General features: G+C 41.2%; 1 long non-coding RNA gene across 1 annotated transcript in view; it reads right to left on the reverse strand.

Moving 5' to 3' along the window:
- Nucleotides 1–3,732: 3,732 nt before the first annotated feature.
- The window catches only part of LOC138060738 (uncharacterized), a 17,622-nt gene continuing 14,482 nt past the window's right edge, over nt 3,733–6,872 (reverse strand). The window contains exon 4 of the long non-coding RNA XR_011134418.1: nt 3,733–4,774. This is a non-coding gene — a long non-coding RNA (uncharacterized lncRNA). The remainder of the gene's footprint in view (nt 4,775–6,872) is intronic.

Raw genomic sequence — 6,872 nt, forward strand, 5'->3', positions numbered from 1 at the left:
GATTATCTGTGACACGTTTCTCAGTTGTTTTAGTTTGCAACGTGCTTCGGATTATACTTACATTCAGGTCTAGGAATAAATATTACGAATGATAATTTTAGGAATAAAGATTGATTATCGCGTTCATACTTTTCTCAGTTGTTTTAGTTCAGCTACGTACTACGCTCTTTCCGGAACATTCAGATTATATTTATTCAGGTCAGCGTTGTAATTAGATTATCGGATTTTCTGTCCCTATGATAATTAATTTTTGTTACTGAGTATTTTTTTTAGCTGTTGGTAAGGTTTCGAGATTTACTTGATAAAGTTATTCAGTTACCAGAAGTTACCGAGATCCGGGAGCTCCCTCGAGTTCTTGTGGGGGTTTTTAAAACCTATTTTTGAAGTCACTAGAAAGTACGGTGCCCGATAAGGGTCTTTCATAGCCTGTTCCAGGCTCTCAGATAGTCGAGAAAACGAAAAGAACTGCGTGTGAAAAGCGAGTGGGGGCTTGGAACCTCGACCCAAGCCCCCACTCGCTTTTCACACTCAGTTCTTTTCGTTTTCTCGACTATCTGAGAGCCTGGAACAGGCTAGGTCATTCACAATTGCACCCTCATTTTCAAAGTTTCGCGACTTTTTTTCGCGACTTTTTGAAGGTCGCGACTTTTTTTCGCGACTTTTGAAAGTCGCGACTTCTGAAAGTCACGCAAAGAGTACCGCAATGAAAACAAAAAGTCGCGAAAAACAAAAGTCGCGAAAAAAAGTCACGAAAAAAAGTCGCTAAACTGTGAAAATGAGGGTGCAATTGTGAATGACCCTTGAAAATGAGGGTGCAATTGTGAATGACCCTTATCGGGTACCGTAGTACAAGGCATTGATTGCATTAAACCATATTCAAGTTTAATCATGTGTTTTTCAATTTTCGAAAGAATGAAATGTGCGAATCGTATTACCATAGACTGGATTGATTTGCATGTGTTGGGAAAGAGAGAATGCTACCCTGCATAATTTTTCTACCCACTACTTTCCATAATTCAATAAATAATTTAGCCTGCAAAATTAAAAAGAACGGTTATTTTAATAAAGAAACGAAGGAAAATTTGAATTTTCGACGAATTTAAAGGGTCGCATCTTAGCCGGGTGGGATGCCCATTCTCCGTCGTTCCACAACAACGACATTTGGCTTGCTGCCATATGAAATCGATGAAGAAGTTGCAGAAAAGTCAAGTGAAAAGTTCTGTGTCATATGAGGAAAATTAGAACTTTTCCCCTTTGCTGTCGAGGAAGCCCTCGAAACAGACGGATTTCCAATACGTCTATCACACATCCTAATTTGGAGAGAAGATACTACAGATTGCATCACTCAACACCCCATATTTGGGGTAACTGAGTCACACCAAAAACCTAACGATTAACCGAGTACTTTGAGTGAGGGTGCGCACACTCTATGTAAACATGTCCTTTCATTCACAATGCGAAAAAAGATAACGTACAGTACCAAAACGATCGGTTAAAATAATTAACCGCTTCACATGGACCTCTGGCACCTCTGCATCTATTGCATAACATGCACACTATGCAAAAAAGATATGCATAGGTGAAACAGAGAGGAGGCTATTGTAGTCCTGAGACCGCTTTTGTGAACATCTGCGTGACGTGGAAAAAATATATATATCGCAACGAGTAACTACCAGTAGCTCGACACTCGTTCTAGACAACACATAGTGATCAGCGGCCTTTCCCTAAACTAGGGCAGCACGGAAAGCCGAATTAACAGTGATTCAGTGTATAAAACGCTAACGGTCGGCCCACAATTTCTCGCCCCGATGAAGGGCTATCGCTCGAAACGTCTGCTTTCAAATTTCTTTACGGCGGTCAATACCATATACCATATACCATATATAGATTCAAGATATAAATTAAATTTCCTAAAGATATGCCAAAAATTGCAATACAGAGAAAAAAGAAGCTCTAAACAAATTAAAAATAAATACTCAGCGTTAAGTTTATATCCCTCTGATGCTTGACTCAAATAACAGTGTAGCCACCAGTGTGGTCCTTACCACAGCTATATACCAGTATGTCAAACCTGGATTGAAACCGGCGAAAAATGCAGGATAATTATCTCCAAACCGTTTTCCACCTGAACACGAAACGCGTCGACTGTTAAGTGCTTTTAAGGTAGGCAGGCCGAGTGGTCATGTTGCAGCGACAAAAAGGTGTGTATATATTAACACTGAGGCGACATGTATTAGGGTAGTGTCGGCGGGCACATGTAGCAGGGACAAAATCACAACGAGGCACACACATGAAAATGTTGCGGGTACATGTCCCAGGGATACGTTGCAGCGACATTGTCTCCTCGTGTGAACTGCACTTTTCCAATTGTGCAACACCAATTTGAGGGTGATTTTGTCCCCACGATGTGTCCCAAGAAGTTCAACTTAATGCACAATTGTAAAAGTGTCAGTTCACACGAGGGGACATGTCGCTGCAACATATCCCTGGGACATGTGTACACATGTTGTGATTTTGTCCCTGCTACCTGTCTCCGCTACCCGTCCCTGCTATGTGTCGCCTCAGTTGTGCACAACACAAGTTTTTTGTCGATGCAATATGTTCCTGAAACATGAACCCTCGTGTCTGCCCAGCTTTAGTTGACATAGTATGGCTGTGTAGCCGATTCGAGCCACAAAAAGCGCGCGTATAGTATAAAGCCTCGTTTATGTTTAGGTGTCCTGATTACTTAACAATTATTCCATGAGGGCGCGTTGGATATGAGATGGTCAATAGCCAACGAGGCGCGTAACGCTGAGTTGGCTATAACCAGTCTCATATCCCGTGTCCCATTAAGCCTAAATATGCTGTATCCCGTTAGTTCCTGTGGTTTGTAGCTTTATAATGCCAGTTCGGTATCCCGTTAATTCCCCCCCCAATATCCCGTATCCCTATAATTTTTTTACCTGAATACCCCGTATCCTGATAACCCCTAATTGGGCCTCGTTTCCATTTCTTTAGTAGCAGTAATAATAAGAGATTACTAGACTGCGAGCAGTCCCTAAGCTCGGCAGGACTGGGGAGAGCGAATTGGCCGAGAGGGAAACTTCCCCTCGGCTTTCATTCGCTTCGCTCGATTTCCTCACTCGCGCTTTCCTCGCTTGCGCGACCATCCTAAGGGACTGCTCGCAGTCTAAGAGATTACAGATATATCTTTCTGGTAATATCTCCACATTTTCCGAAGTTTACTCGAAGTTGTAATTCTCTGTAACAGGACAGTTTGTGTTAACTGTTTGTGCATCCCACGGATACGCCCTTATAGACGTCTTGTTTTGGTAGTTTTCTGTTTGTTGTGGGCACTTAGCATTTATAGCCAAAAAATCCGGAAATTTCGGTTTGAGGTCAAATGGAAAGGCAATATTTTCGGGAAAATCTTTTGGGAAATTGTGGAGAACCTCCAGAGGTAGTCCACTTTTTTCCGTTTGGAATGGAATTCGGGAGATCAATTCCCTTACCAATTGCGAAAATCGTTCAGGTTTCCAGGATCGAGTACATATGCAGGTGGAATGCCTATAGTAAATAGTAGGCGCCATTCTTATCCGGTTGGTCAATAAATTCGGAACGTCGCTTGCCTTTAAGCAGCGATCAGTCCATCAGTATTATTTGGCTAAATGGTGAGCACCCGTATATTTAAGCTAGTTCTAGCCACATAAGGAGACGTAAAAATACACAAGAACACTCAGCCACATGATTCAAGGAATTCACGTTCATAAACTTCTATTTCCTGTTTCGAATCGAATAGTTAAAGTTTTTATTGCTACAGCAGGTTCTAGGAGGTTCCGAAATAAACTGTGCGTAGAGAAATATCAGTCTCTGTTCCAGGACGCCGTGGGTTGACTTGGCCTATGAATATAACATAACACTACCTCGTCTCCTACAAACACATCCATATGCTATACAGTACCTTTTCATACTTTCCACGATAAAATTAGGCCAGAAAAATCCCAAATTACTTAGTACTCGAAAAAAAAAAGTGAAGAAAACAGGCGAGAATCAAAAAATCACATTCCTTCGAAAAAGCAATTCTAGTTTATAGGTATATGGACACTTACAAAATCACTTCCAACCTGGGGTGTTCTCGTGTGGGGAAAATAAGTTTCATTTAAATTTACGTTTACCCACACCTGAATATGTAAGGCAGGCACACAAAAATAATTCGCTTAAAGGGAGAGGTAAAGACACACTGAAATCTGGCGAGATTGCTCGGGACATTTTTTCATCCACATTTCCGTGGCGCTCTGTTTCCTGAGGGCAAAGTTTGTGACGATTGTCTCATTTGTCTTCACGCTCAAACAGCGATTTCAAAGTGACTATTACAACGATACACGAACAAAGAAGGATAAAATAATCGACGTCACCAGTCGTGTCTGGAAAATATCCTGGCATATTCAATATTTTCTGCGATTAGAAGATGGATTAGAAGATGAATGTTACACAACGAGTCCCGGTTGTTTCAACTTTGTTTTTGATTCGTGAACATTCAGTCAGTCTTCGTGGGAGGAGGTCTTATTCAGGTAGGATTGTAATTGCGCTTGACACAGGCCTTTTCGCACCAGCAAGGCGATTCCTCTTCGTAGTGAGTACTACCACCTGCATAAACACCTCCATAGTAGTAGCGAGCCGCTCGTTTACATTCGCCTCTAGCCCACCAATTTTTGACTTTGTCACAGGAATGCAGCATGGATCTGTGGAAGGACTTGTCACAAGTATATCTACTCCAACCATAATGCGCACCCTGTAAAAATAGCACATAAATCAGTAGCTCCCTCCTGCAAACAGTGCGCTGAATCCGCAAGAAATGGGTCATGTATATTAATAGGTCGAAATTGTCCTATCAAAGACTTCTGTACGTGTATTATTCTTTAACTCGCACGTCAGCCTGTCAAAGAGTGCATTAAACATCAACAAAAGGAGCTAATAGAATCACTATCCAGTGGACCACTTTTAATAGCGCTTAATCACTGGATTATGATTTATCCGGTGAATAGTGATATCCACCCTTTGAACTACCAGCCCTCAATTTTTCTTATATGGAGGTGTACAAACGTTTTAGTGTATACTTTTAGTTCATTCGTCAAACAAACTGTTTAGTGTTAACGAATGAAGGAGTAGTTTCTAAAGAAACTGTGGTGCTGCGTCGGTGGGGAAGTAGTATACAAAAATTTGGAACAAAAATTCATCTTTCAAATCGGCACCCTTAATCCTCACGGTATTAACGAACGCTTTTCATTTAACTAATATATTCCTATTTTTCACGTTGCCATGTTACCACCAATAGCGTAGCCCCTACTCTACTATAAAAACTACACGTAACCCATAATCCCTCGATTCGCTCTGACGAAGGGCTAACGCTCGAAACGTCAGCTTTTAGAATCTCTGTACGGTGGCCAATTTACATTATCAACTCCGTTGATAAAACCAAATTTTTGTATACTACTTCCCCACCGACGCAGCACCACAGTTTCTTTAGAAACTACTCCTTCATTCATTTGTCATTCAACCGCTGCGACCACTAACCTTGTTGTTCTAGTATTTTTTTAATCCACAGATTTCTAACAGGAGACCCAAGACGACGATGCCAAGCTTGAAGAAACTCACCAAGGAGCTACGCCAGGAAATCGTAAGTTATCTTTTTCCTTTTCCCACACTTAGCAGTAACTTAGCTTTCCGTTTAGCCACTCTCATTTTCGCCAAAACTAGGTTTTGTGGTCACATCAACTTCATTGGCCGTTGCCTCAATTCTAAAGTCATTCCTAAAGGTTTTCGCTCAAACTTTCATCCGGCTACATTCTCTCACTCAAATCAGTATCTCCACCAAATTCGATGTGCGCAAAATTCTTTTTCACGTAATATTATGAGGATTACAATTAGAGCTATGTGCCAAAAACGAATCGCACTTGACAAACAAATTCTTCATTGTCGCTCCGAACTTTCCAAAATCTGTCCAGCAATTTTAGTACAATCGATTCGCGCTAAAATCCGACAACTTAACTCTGGACTGTTTGACCATTTACACCAAACCAAGACTCTCAAACTTCAACAATTAATAGGTCCGCAAATTACCGACGACACTACATTGCATAGCCATAATACCGTAATTACAATTCCAGAAAATCTTCCGCTTACTGACTCAGAGAAATCTGTTCTCAGTAAGGGCCTAAATTTTGTCCCTATTACCAAACGCACCAACGAATTTTCTATTAAGCAAGATGTCGAAAAATTCCTTCGCCGCGTTCAGTTAAAAGCCTTTTTTCACGACAAAGAGCATGATTCGGACACTTCTAATAAAGATATTTTTGAAACACTTCTAGTTCGCAAATCCAAATGGACTCCCCCAGAGGGACAATTTGCCTCTTTAGATTTTTTCACAAAAAAATGCCGTCACGACATTCACAAACTTAAATTCAATCGCAACACTAAATTTTCCAACCTTTCCTCGGAAGAGTGGGCGGCGCTTAAAAATCTTAGTAAACGCAACGACATAGTTGTCAAATCGGCCGACAAAGGCGGCGCGGTAGTTGTTTGGCGGTCCGACCTTTACCAAAAAGAAGCTTTGCGGCAACTTTCGGATACCTCGTTTTATGCCAAAATCCCTAAAGATCTCACTTCCAACAATCAAAAACTTGTCAAAGACACCATTCAAAATCTTATAGTTAATCAAGAATTACCGGACACTGCCACTAATCTCATCATCAACACCCCTAGAACTTCGTGCATTTACTTCTTGCCTAAAATTCACAAACCCAACAACCCAGGTCGCCCTATCGTTTCTGCCTGTAGTTGCCCCACCGAACTCATTTCTAGCTACTTAGACAGGATTATGACGCCTATCG

The sequence above is a fragment of the Montipora capricornis genome, chromosome 8 (assembly GCF_036669925.1).
Source record: "Montipora capricornis isolate CH-2021 chromosome 8, ASM3666992v2, whole genome shotgun sequence".
Classification (NCBI taxonomy): domain Eukaryota; kingdom Metazoa; phylum Cnidaria; class Anthozoa; order Scleractinia; family Acroporidae; genus Montipora; species Montipora capricornis.